General features: G+C 46.3%; 1 long non-coding RNA gene across 2 annotated transcripts; it reads left to right on the top strand.

Annotated features, from left to right (window-relative positions):
- Positions 1-828: 828 nt before the first annotated feature.
- On the top strand, positions 829-8,826 carry LOC308463411. 2 transcript variants are annotated; one of them, XR_013979578.1, is made up of 3 exons: positions 829-1,313; positions 4,558-4,713; positions 5,761-8,826. It is a non-coding gene; the product is annotated as an uncharacterized lncRNA (long non-coding RNA). The 2 variants fall into 2 exon arrangements; XR_013979579.1 differs by having other exon boundaries at positions 837-1,313; positions 6,265-8,826.
- The last annotated feature ends 3,652 nt before the right edge of the window (positions 8,827-12,478 follow it).

Genomic DNA, 12,478 nt, shown 5'->3' with positions numbered 1-12,478 from the left:
CGAGCTTCTCTTGACTCCAAATGGGACAGGCTCTTTCCTTCTCAAGCTTCTCCGTCCCTTTGGGTTTTTAAGCCCATTCGTTTCTCGGTCTGTCTGTCTCTCTCACGCTCGGCTTTCTTTGTTCTAACGGAGCTCGGGCATAGCTGTCAACTTTTCCCTTTCCTTGCGAGGAATTCTATTCGGAATAAGGAAATTTCCCTTTAAAAAAAAAGAAAAACGTTGACAGCTATGAGCTCGGGAAAGTGATCTGGCCCTTTGCTTCGGTATCGTTACACGTAGGACATTCTTGCTTGAAAAGAACAATCCAGAAGTTCCTGCAAAAGGGATCCATTCTCCTCTCCTACCCCCGCTTGCGTAATCTACTAGATTCCCCAGCTCTGGACCTTCTGAGGGCAGGATTTGCTCTTTGCTCAAACCTGACCCCTTTTGCCACTCCATCAAGCAGGGAGTTCGCGGGCGAAGGCAGGCTGATCCTAACTCTCTGCCACTGGCTCAGAAGACCGACCTGCGGGCGACATTGTCTTCTGCCAGTCAGAGGGACCTCAATGACAGGACGGCCCGGGAAGAGTTCAGAGAGAGTGCGCATCGCCGCGGGCTCGTTCCTGGGCCGCCTGCCGCCCCCTTTGAAAGGCCGGTGGAGGCATCAGGACCCCAGGCACGGCTGGTCTCTCCAAGCCAAAGGCAGGGGACAGAACGAGATTTGCTTGCAGTTTTTCAGCTAGCAGGGGGAAATAGGTTCCGGGGCTATTTCTCCTTGTTGTTGTTGTTTGTATTAATATTAAGTGGCAACAGTGTGTAGCAAATATATATATATATATATATACATTTCCCCCTTGTTAGCCAGCAATACTATACCAAAGGGTCAACGAAAGGAAATTCTTAATTACAGCAGTTTATTATTATTATTCATTAAATTTGCATACCGCCCTTGATCCTAAGGTCCCAGGGCGGTTCACAACAAAAAGATACAAAATGAGAATACAAAATACATAATAAAACAATAACAATAACCCCGCTCCCACAAACAAATTTCAAAAGCAATAGAATGTTGATTCTCTATGAAGACATTCACGAAGAAAGCTGTCAGGAAAAGTATTGGTGTCTTCTAGTCTGAATGGTCTGGTTTGTATGTGTCTGTCCGTCGCTAACAGAGAGACATTATTCATGACGTCACAAGCAGCAGATCACTTGAAAACCAGGCTCCGTTTACTGCCACGTGCTGCTGCTGCTGTTGCCACTTACGGAGGGAACTGAGGGTAGAAGGACTCCATGCTGCGATTCCTCACTTCCCAGCTTCAACATTTGCAAATCAGGTGCTTTATATTCGCATGTGCCATAATAATAATAATAATAATAATAATAATAATAATGTATTATTTATACCCCTCCCATCTGGCTGGGCTTCCCCAGCCACTCTGGGTGGCTTCCAACAAAATATTAAAATACAGTAATGCATCAAACATTAAAAGCTTCCCTAAACAGAATCTTTTGTCTGGTAAAGACTGGGTGGGCGCTGGGCTTCCAGCAACCAGGAAACTAAGAAGACGAGAAGCCAGAAGACCACCACTCCTACCGCTGTTTTGGCTGGAGTGGTGGTCTTCTGGCTTCTCGTCTTGTGTGGAAGGCATGGGGGGAGGCAGCAGCATTCTGCCAGGTCTACGTGGCCTCTGCTCACTGAGAGAGACAGGTGAGATGCGGTGCATAAAGGAGTCCCTTGGCCGCCCAGCTGCTACTCATCAGCTCTGCTGAGACAGCCACATCGCTTGCTCTTTGTCTCCTGTGAGGATTGTACTCTGGTCGTCCGTGTGGTTTTGGTAAGAAAGCAGCTTACCTCCTGTTGCTTGGAAACCTCAATATGTGGTTCACATGAGGCACTTCAAGCAGGGAGACGAGGTCATGTCGCCCAATCATTCATCCTGGTTGCTTCTAGTGGTACCGTATTTTTCGCTCTATAAGACACACCAGACCACAAGACGCACCTAGTTTTTGGAGGAGGAAAACAAGAAAAAAAATATTCTGAATCTCAGAAGCCAGAACAGCAAGAGGGATCGCTGTGCAGTGAAAGCAGCAATCCCTCTTGCTGTTCTGGCTTCTGGGATAGCTGCGCAGCCTGCATTCGCGCCATAAGACGCACACAAATTTCCCCTTACTTTTTAGGAGGGAAAAAGTGAGTCTTATAGAGCAAAAAATACAGTATTTTAAAAAGAGATTCAGCAGCTGGATCCTAGCACAGTGGTACCTCTGGTTATGAACGTAATTCATTCCGGAGGTCCGTTCTTAACCTGAAACGGTTCTTAACCAGAGGTACCACTTTAGGTAATGGGGCCTGCTGCTGCTGCTGCCGTGTCGCCAGCGCCCAATTTCTGTTCTCATCCTGAAACAAAGTTCTTAACCCGAGGTACTACTTCTGGGTTAGCGGAGTCTGTAACCCGAAGTGTTTGTAACCCGAGGTTACTGTACTTGTCTCCCAATTGCTAGGTCACTGGGCCCCCTTTTGTCTGGAGGAATCCAATGTAGGGCTAAGTTAAAGTTGCTTCTCCTCCTCCTCACTCCTCTGGTGAAAAGTTTTGCGCCAGTGGAACATTGTTGCACAACAGAATGCAGAAGCAGGTTGCTATTAATGTTGCTGCACAACAGATTTAGCCCTTGTGCCACGAGTTCTATTAGCACAACTGTTGAGCTGGATACCTCTTGCATTGGAGTCCTTCTGCTTGTAGACCCAGAGCACTGGATTCAGCCTATAGTAACTAACAAATATCAGCCATACCTTACATTTAGCTAGCTAGCATTTTCTGTGTCTGTGTTTCTGCTTTTTAAATAACTTGATTAAGTGCACCTTTTGCCATGAAAGCAATCACACCCTCTGCCTCCTAAGCTTTAAGACACCACTAGTACCATGCTACTAGACAGTTCCATGGTACTGAAGGAGGTGGCTTATCTTCAGGCTGACAATGCTTGGTAACAGAATTAGACCCTTGAAACCCAAATGTGTGGGAGAAATATGAGAGTAAACAGGCTGTGAAACCTTTTTAGCAGTGTAAAAACATGTATGTGCTTTTGCAGCTTACTGGAAGCTAGTATTTAGGAAATTCCTAAAAATTTTATTCTTGTTTGTGGTCTGCTGACCTTCCCTTCTTTATCACCCATTGCTAAGAATGAACCACACATTTTAGTATGATAAACAAAAGGGTTTACTTACATTTAAGTGCAGGCAGCAAATACATCAGAGTAGTAGTATGCAGGTAAAATTACTTCTTAGTTATAAAATACAAAAGGCGGTTCCAAAATGGAGTCTGGGCTCTGAGCAGAGCCCAGGCATGTGTGTCTGCTCCCATTGCTGGCTTGAAAGAAGAGAGAAAGAGCTCAGACAGGGAGGAAGTACATAAGATTATCTCCTTTGTTAGAAATTCCCACCAAAGCACTAAGGAAGTGACCTCATACAGTCCCTTCTATATTGATTCAGGAACTCTGAGCATCAGCCCCTCATCTGCCTGTCTGGCAATCATGCATTTGTGATTTTGACTGGAAATCCCACACTTTTCAGCATGGCTGGTGTTCAAGTCCCACTGCAAGGGAAGGTCACAGCTGATTCAAGTGGGGCATGACGGGCACTGCTGGTCAGATGGTTGGCGCTGTGGACTTTAAGCCCTGCTTTTGGCAGGAGTCAGTTTCCCTTGGCAGCACCAGTTAAGACTGAAACCTAGTCCTAGTGGGGCTTGCTTTTGGTACAAAGTATAAAAGGTGCTGAGGACAAGCCCCACTTGTCAGGGACCCACTGAGGAGCTTGTCTTTACTTGCTTCACACAAGATATCATAAATGATTTCATGTGTATGCATGACTTGGGGGAAATGGCCTAATGGACCAAATTAATGATGGGACTCATTTTGCTGGGCGTTTCCCATCACTGCTCTAAGGCTTGCATGGTTAGGAGAAAGAATGAGCTCAACCTTGTTGGTCACTGGACAGTTGTCTGCACTCATTGCTACATGTGTCAAATGTGGATACCCTCCCCCCCCCATTTGTTCCAGCCTCATAAAGCTCCCATTTCTGCCCCTGACCATTTCCCCTCCTCCTCCTCAATGGGGGAAAGTGTCAGCAGTGCTAATCTCCTTCTGGCATCCCTTGGCTTTTGGAGTCTTCAAGCTTCACCTTTGACATATCCTTCTATGCAAAGGGAAACAACCTCTATCTACTGACCACAGCAAGCTGTCGCTATCCCAAGCACAGCAAAGAAGTCTTTTATCAGCTGTGAATAAATAGCCCTTGCAAAACCCAGAGGCTGGAAAGGCCCGCAGATTTCAGAGAGTTGCACAATACCCAGGCTTCACTTCCATTGAACTGGCTTGCCTTGCCCTCCACTACCCCTTTGTCTTTGCACTGTTTGACCTGCCTTCACACACACACACGCGCACGCGCACACACACACACACACACACAGAGAGAGAGAGAGAGAGAGAGAGATTCTGTTTCCCCTGTGCTGTGGCTGTAATGATAATGAATAATAATAACCTGGATGTTTTGTTTCCTTGCTGTTCTTTTAAACCCGCCATCAATAGAAATTCACATAGCAGCATTGATCAGTTTCAAGCGGAGGAACTGCAGGCTCTGGCTGGTCACTCCACTTGGGTTTGGCAGCAGAGAAATTCAAAGCTTCTGCATTCAAGCTTAATCAGGTTCTTCTTAAAGCTGATAATCAGAAACCCTCAAACAAGGTAAGGACATTCTATTAAATGCATTGTATTTCGCTACCAAAATAGAAATTGGTCCAAGCAACCAAGTGAGAAGTTTGTGCTCTTGGATCAGTCCCATAAGAGACAACATCAAGACTAAAATATTACAAAGGCACCATTTCTTCCCCAAATTAGCCTCACCATTGGGCAGTAGTCAAGAATACTGCTAATGAGCTTCAGCCTTGAACATTTACCAAAACAATTTTCATCAGCATGGATCACAGCTCCTTGCCTCCTTAACATGGAGGGTGAGAGAACAAATGGGTATCTCCAAGAACAGGTACCATGGCCTGGGCACCATGGGACCAGGACATGAGACACAGAAGGACACAATTCCAGCAGCTGTATCCTTTCGCCAGTTTGGCCAGGGAAAGTCAATTGCTGAAGCTGTCAATTACCACCAGCCTCTTGCCTGGAGGGGATGGACCTACTACCCCCACCCACAGGAGGCTTTGTGTACAAACAAACAAACAAACAAACAAACAAACAAACACATACACAACAGTTGGAGAGTGAAGGAGTTAGTTTGGGGGAGGGGAGCACAATTTGTTTTCTCAGTGAAAGCAATTGTTTGTGAAAAACTAACCTGTAGAGAAACTTACTTGAAATGCAAATTGTATGAAAAATCCACTTTTAAAATAACATCGACTGCAAGAATCTCTTAAGGGTCTTTGCAGATGTTCTGCATGTGCTCTTGATGGTGCCTGCTTTCCTACATGTGTGTGTGATTTATTATTTATTGATCAGGTTTTATAGCTACAGAGCTCCACAATATACTCTTGTGGATGTTTCCATCTCTTCCTGAGGAAGAATCAGCTCAGCTTTGGCTAGGGGGAAGCCCACCTCACCAACATTTCACAATTATTGTTAAGCGTATCAGCAAACGTTTAGATAGGGAATGATGATGATCTCGTACCTGTCCTATACCTTACGGAAGGGTGGGTTACAATAATGTAAAAATGCAATATTAAAATGTTGAAACAATTCATAATCAGAAGAATACGTTGAGTTCTAAAATATCTCTCTCAGATGTCAAAGGGCAGAGAAGTGTGTCTTCAGCAAATGACAAAAACTATACAATGGAAGTGCAAGGTGTACATCTGTGAGGAGGTAATTCCATAGCAAATGCCCTCTCCTGAGTGTCCCCCCCCCAAAAAAAAACCACCAAGGGAGATGGAATTACCATAAGGCCCCCTCTGCTGATTTTTACACCTGAGGTGGTGTATAGAAAAGGAGCTGATCTATATTTGTGGTTTTAGGTGCTTAGGACTTTAAACACTAATGTGAGCCATTTGAATTGGCCCCCAAATCAAAAGGAACCCCAGCCTGGCTCCTGCATTGTTAGACCAGCTGGCATTTCTAAGTTGTTCAAGGGCTGTTCCGAGTTGAGTGTATTGCAATAATCCAATCTGAAAGTTACCAGATCATAGAGCACGGTGACCCAGTCACTTTCATTCAAAAGGTGCCAATTGAGTTCTCCACTTAAAATGTTGGGTCCAGGAGTAACCCAAACTACAGACCTGCTTCTTCCAGGCGAGTACAACCCCACGCAGAGCAGGCATCTCCCCACCTCTTGGAACCAAGAACTCAGGAAGCAGAACATCTTCGTCTTATCAGGCTTCAACTTCAGCTTATTGGCCCATATCCAGCCCATCACTGCTTCCAAGCACAGGTCTGTCACCTGAGCCACCTTTCCTCACAGGTGAAAGTGAGGGTGGGGTGCTGGTGGTCATCTGTGGTGCCTCATTCCAAATTTCCTGATGACAATAGATGTTTAACTACCATGAGGGACAAGATGGAATCCTGTTGGACACAACAGGACAACTCCCATGGTGCCAAGCAATAGCCCCCTAGTCACTACTTTCTGGAAACACCCCCCCCCCAAATAGAAATATAACCACTGCCCGAACCCCCCCCCCACCTCCTGGAGCCACTCTAGAAGGATATTGTGGTAAATGACATCAAAAGCTGCTGAGAGGTCAAGGAGAACAAGCAGACACAAACACACACTACTGACACAGATCATCAGCCAGGAGGACCAAGGCAATTTCAAAATGAAACTGAAATGAGTCCAGATAATTAGCTTCCTCCAACCTTAACTGCAGGTGGGTCACCCCACACTCTTGAGCACCTTGCCCCCAAAGGGGATATTCACCACCAGGAGATCATTGTCAAATGCTCTGAACTCTAATGAGGTCCCCCCCCCAACTCTCTCTCTCTCTGATGAGGAAGAGGACGCTGCCCAATTGTTTATTTATACATGTTAATTAATTTTACCATATGCAGCTCTAAATTTGCGGACATTCAGAAGACAAATATTTAAAAACACTTAAAAGCCAGGACAGAATGCAATAAAGGTACACACAAAAATGTAGAAGTAATACCTAATTGTTCTGCTTAGTTTAATGCAGGATCACATCTTAATGTGAAATATGCAGTCTGACAGAAGCACAGGGCAGAGCGGGGGGGGGGGGGATCTGCCCCAGGATAAGAATGAATTAATCTCAAGGGGTGATATTCAGCCCATGCAGTTCTGAAAATTTAGCCACATCCTAACAGCTAATACACTCTTTCTTTCTTTCTTTCTTTCTTTCTTTCTTTCTTTCTTTCTTTCTTTCTTTTATGCCTTCTTCTCACCTATCCCTGATGGAAGTGTTCCCCCCTTTTATTTATTTGTTATTATTATTAAATTAATAAACATACATAAATGTGCACCCCACCACCAAGACTATTCCATTATAACTCTCCAACCTCCCAAAATTTTGACACCTCTTGCGCTGGTTTAACCCTTTCCGTTTTAACAGTACAAATTTTACGAACACCCTCCATATTTCTTCAAAATCATTTCTCCTACATATTCCCCCTTCTTACCTCAATGGCACATGTTAATTTATCATTAATCGCTATATCCCAAACAAACTTCTTTGTAGCATTCTTCCATTTTACATTCCACTTCCTAGCTATTATAATTCGTGCAGCTGTCAATAATAACAATGAGGTTCTCTTAAGAAGGGGAGGCACCACTAGCTCCTTCAAGGTGGATGGTACCACCCCGTCCCATTTTGGTGAGCTCTGGTGAACTAAGATGGACAAGGATACAGAGGGCAGGTGGTTGGCTGCACTCCTACAAGGAGTGAGTCTTCATCCTCAGGCTGCAATAACTGAAACTGATCCTGTACAGATGGAACAGGTAATGCTCTGGATATCTCTGTAGGACTTACTTTAACTGTGGCATCCATTTCTGCCTGAATCTGAACAACCTTTTCCCTAAAGCAGGCCTGTCCAAAGTCTGCTTTGGGGGCCTAATCCGGCCCACCAGTCAGTTTAATCCAGCCCCTGTGGCAGTTTATTTCCTGGGATAAAATCCTAAAAAAAGTCAACAACTTCAATCCTAAGAAAAAGGTCAACAACCTTGATTGGCCCTTTGGTCAGCCCTCACGGCCTTTCACTTCATCAGATCTGGCCCTCTTTGAAGAAAGTTTGGACACCAGTGCCCTAAAGTGCTCTGCAAAATTGTCATAGCAAGCTTCAGTAGGGGGCCAGAGCAATGCTTTCCCAATCAGATGGCAAAATCCCATTCTTCACTTGAAACAGCTCTGCCTGATACAATGGTGGTGAAAAAGTAAGCTTTCTTCACCACCACCAACATAGTTATGAGCTATAATATGCTCTCATCCATGTTCGGTCAGCTTCAGATGGGCATTTATGTGGGAGACTGCAGTCAAACTAAACAAATGCATACCCTTGCTAGATAGTAAGTTTAAGGGCAAACAACCAGAGCAGCTTGATAGGCAGACTTAGACCATAGGAATGTAACTGATGGAGAGAGAGCTCTGCGTGATGTCATTTCCCGTTTCTAGTAATGGGAAGAAATGGGAGATATAAACCCTTTTCCTGTTGTTTTCTCTCTGTGTGTCTTCTTTTCACCATGATTCTGATGCTGATTGGACATGTTCCTGGGATCCAGGCACAAAGACCGACTTTAGAAACTAACCTCTGTATTTTTGTAATTAAGAATGCATATTTTTTTACTGCTGCCTTTGCTGTGAACCAATGCAAGAACATTAAGTAAGAAAACACTATTTTTAAGATTTACTTCGTAAGTTGTTGCCTGATTCTTTGTTATGCAAGGTAAAAAAAAGGAAAGCTAACTTATTTCATAACCTGCAATTGCTCAGAATAAAAGGAGGCTTTGTGGCTTATTTTCCTAAGATTTCATGCTGTCAAGGATGAATTTTTAAAACTCCGTTTAAACCCACACACTGGGAGACTGGAGGGATAAATTTTAATTAATATATCCACTCCACAACTTACACCACCTATTTTGCAGCCATTGGCCCTCCTGTTTCATCAGATACAGGTCACTCCAATGTGTTCTGCATGCTCCACTGCAACAGGGATGGCACTCAGGAGCAACTGAATCAATGGTCCTATGCATCTCACCATTCCATAGTGAGACAAGTCTCAACAGAAATGCCAGCCACGTCAACTGGAAAATCCCCAAAGAAATCAGGAATCCATCAGATGCCGTAAGTCTCTGTGGTACAGTGCATGGAGAGCGGTCCCCTTGAAACATTCAATCCAAATGTCACCAGGGAGTGATCCATCCATGACAACAGACAATAGTAGCCATTCAATATTTGGATTTTGCAAATGGTTTTGAGGAAGCCTCTCACCAACTGCTCCTAAGAGAAACCACAAGATTCTCTTATGGACCAGTAACTGCTTAAATTGTACAATGTAGCAGCAAAAATTAAACTAACTGTTTTCCTAACAGAAGGGAGTGTGGTATTCAACTAATGCATACACGACATGGAATTCAAAACTGATGGCAAAGAACACCAACTTGGCCACTGTAGAAAGGACATTGCAAGACAATAGTCAATGCAAATAAGTGCAAGATGATGCAGGCAAAATAAACAAGCCCATACTTCACATTATGCTGATGGGGTCTGGACTGCCTATGCAGGAAATAGGTCTTGTGTTTCTGAAGGGAGGATCACTGAAAACAATGCAATACAGCACAGCAGTGAAAAAACAGAAAATTTGAGGCTTTCTTAGAGGACACAAGGCCAGCCCAACCAAGAGGCAAACTGAGGCAACTGTGATTGCCTCAGGCAGCTGGATCCACTGGGGCAGCAGATCCCAAATGACCATCCTTTTTACCCCTTTGTCCCAATGTAGATTTACCCTCACCCCTTCTTCTCTGGCAGGGAGGAGGCACCATTTTGGGGTCCATCTGAGGTACTCTTTGGCCATCCCTGGGATAACAGGTCTAGCAGCCATTGGCCATGACCCTTAACTGACTTGGAGCCCCCCATCCACACCAAATGCTCTTATTGTCCATCTGAAAACCTTGTGCTCTCAAAATTTCCTGGTTGCCCCATTGTTGTGCTCATAACATAAATGTGTTCCACATGTGGAATGTCCCCTTTTTGCTGTTGCAAAAGGGAAAGTGCTATGGATGCCACATGGCAGCATCACACACCCCACATATACTGGTGCCAATGCAGCAGAGACTGGCCCAGTAAGGAGAATGGGGGCACTGACCCACCAGCCTCAATTTGCCCTCAGCCAGCCCCCCTCCACCTTCCTGCCTTCTTACAATCAGCCCAGGAGGTGGTCCTGGCTGGCAGCTTCATCCTCCTTCTCAGTCTGAGTTTTGCCCTTGGAATGGATTGGGTTGGCCCCCTCCTCCGAATGCACCCGCTCCCTGGGAGATTAGCAGCCAAACTTAACAAATACACATTCTTGCTAGTTAGCATGAGAAGGGGCCAGGTCCACAGAGCAGTTTTACTGATAGGCACTCAGACCATAGAAATGCAATTGGTAGAGAGGGTTCTATGTGATGTCATTTCTCCTCTCCTGGAGAGGAAGAAGCATATAGCAGTTCCTGTTCCTCTCTCTCCCTCCCTTTGATCAGCACTGGATGCAGACATTCCTCTGCTTGCTCCAGCTTCAAGGCATCTGGCTGAAGCTGGTTATACTGTAAATGTAAGTGTTTTGCCTGCACAGTTTTTAATGCTATTGTTGCTGTAAACCAAAGTAAGTAAATCTTATTTTTAAACTTACTTCACAAGTTATTGCCTGATTCTTTGTTAAGTGGGGTAAGAATGGGGAAGCCAGCTTACTGCATAGATGGACTTACTCAAAACAAGGTTTTACAGCCTGATTCCTATGCTTTAAATTTTGCTGCCAATGAAGGGAATTTTGAAACTCTGTTCAACCCACACATGTGGACACCTGGAGGAATGAATTGCAATTACTATATCCTCTCCTACCCATTAAAGCCCATCCCACATGTTCCTCCACCCCAGCTGAAGCACCCTTAGGAAGAGGACTGCACTTCCCAGGATTCCCTGAGGGAAAGTCATGTGTTTCAAAGTTGGCTGAAAACTCTTTAAACATGTAAGGTGGATCTGCCCAAGGAGGAGGCAACAAAGGCTCATTCCTCCAACCTGGCGCTCTGAACCAAAAACCGTTTTCATACTGTTACGAGTTTAGAGTGGAGGAAGTGCGCTGTGCAAGGTCCTTCCAACCCTAGGTCAGCCCCTCGAAGCCCTGATATCTCGCACCGCTTGGTTTAGAGACAGGTTGGTGGACTCAGGAAGCAAATCAGACCCGCGAGGAAGCTTCGATGACTTCTTTTCAGGGCTCTTTCTAGTGACAGAAAGGGGCAGAGACCAACCACAAGCCGCCCCCGTGAGATGGAGGAGTGGATGTCTGGACGCTTGTGAGCCTGTTGCAGCCCCAAGCCTACCCCATGGGGTTGTTGTGAAAATAAAGCAGGGGAGGGGCGGCAGGTACCCCCCCCCACTCTTTGGAAGGAGATGCGAGAGAGAGGAGGGACACCAGCCTGAAGAGAAGGGGGAGGTCCCTGCAGTGGCGTAGCGTGGGTTGTCAGCACCCGGGGCAAGGCAAGTAATTTGCGCCCCCTAACCCATGGATTTGCGCCCCATAACCAGTGGATTTGCGCCCCCTAACCCTAACCCCCAGATGTTGCGCCCGGTGCGGCCGGCCCCCCCTGCACCCCCCACGCTACGCCACTGGGTCCCTGTGGCTCACATGGGCGTAGCCAGGGGAGTGCAAGGGGGCAGATGCCCCCCTAAATCAAGTAAATATATAAAAATATTTATCTAACTGACCAGTTGCGTCGCAGATTACTCGGTTTTGCTCCCCCTTAACATAAAGCCTGCCCTCCTAAAATAAATCCTGGCTACGCCCATAGTGGCTCAGTGGGTGGAGCGCCTGCTGTGTGTCCCAGGTTCAATTCTCGCCGGAATCTCCTGCGGAGGCCCTGCCTGAACCTCTGGACAGCCGCTGCTGCCGGTCAGTGTTGGTAATACGGTGCTAGATAAAGGGGTTGCCAAAGAAAGCTACCCTTCCCCCGCCTACTGACTTCTAGGGGGACCTCCTCCCAGGTAAATGTGTGGCACGGGATGGCAGTCTTCTTGATGGCGAAGGAGTGACCACGGGGGCGCCTCTGACTCCCTCTTTCCGGCTTCGTCTGCCTTCGTCTCCGCCCACTCCTGCTCCGGCAACAGCGGAGACTGCGATCCGCTCCCAACCGGCGCTCTCCAGGCGTGAAAAACCCTCGAGGGAGTCTTCCCATCCGCCGCCCGGAGCTGCGCGCAGCTTCTCTGCTGGAAGCGCGAAGTCGCCGAGGGGATGGAGCACCCAGCGGCGCCGGAGGGAGACGCCGCCTTCCCGTGGAGCTCAGGGCAAGCTGAGCCACGACCCGCGGGAA

The sequence above is a fragment of the Podarcis pityusensis genome (assembly GCF_964106645.2).
Source record: "Podarcis pityusensis genome assembly, chromosome: 14".
Taxonomy (NCBI): Eukaryota; Metazoa; Chordata; class Lepidosauria; order Squamata; family Lacertidae; genus Podarcis; species Podarcis pityusensis.
Note: the sequence above shows the minus strand (reverse complement) of the source record. Positions and strands in the feature narration are given on the sequence as shown.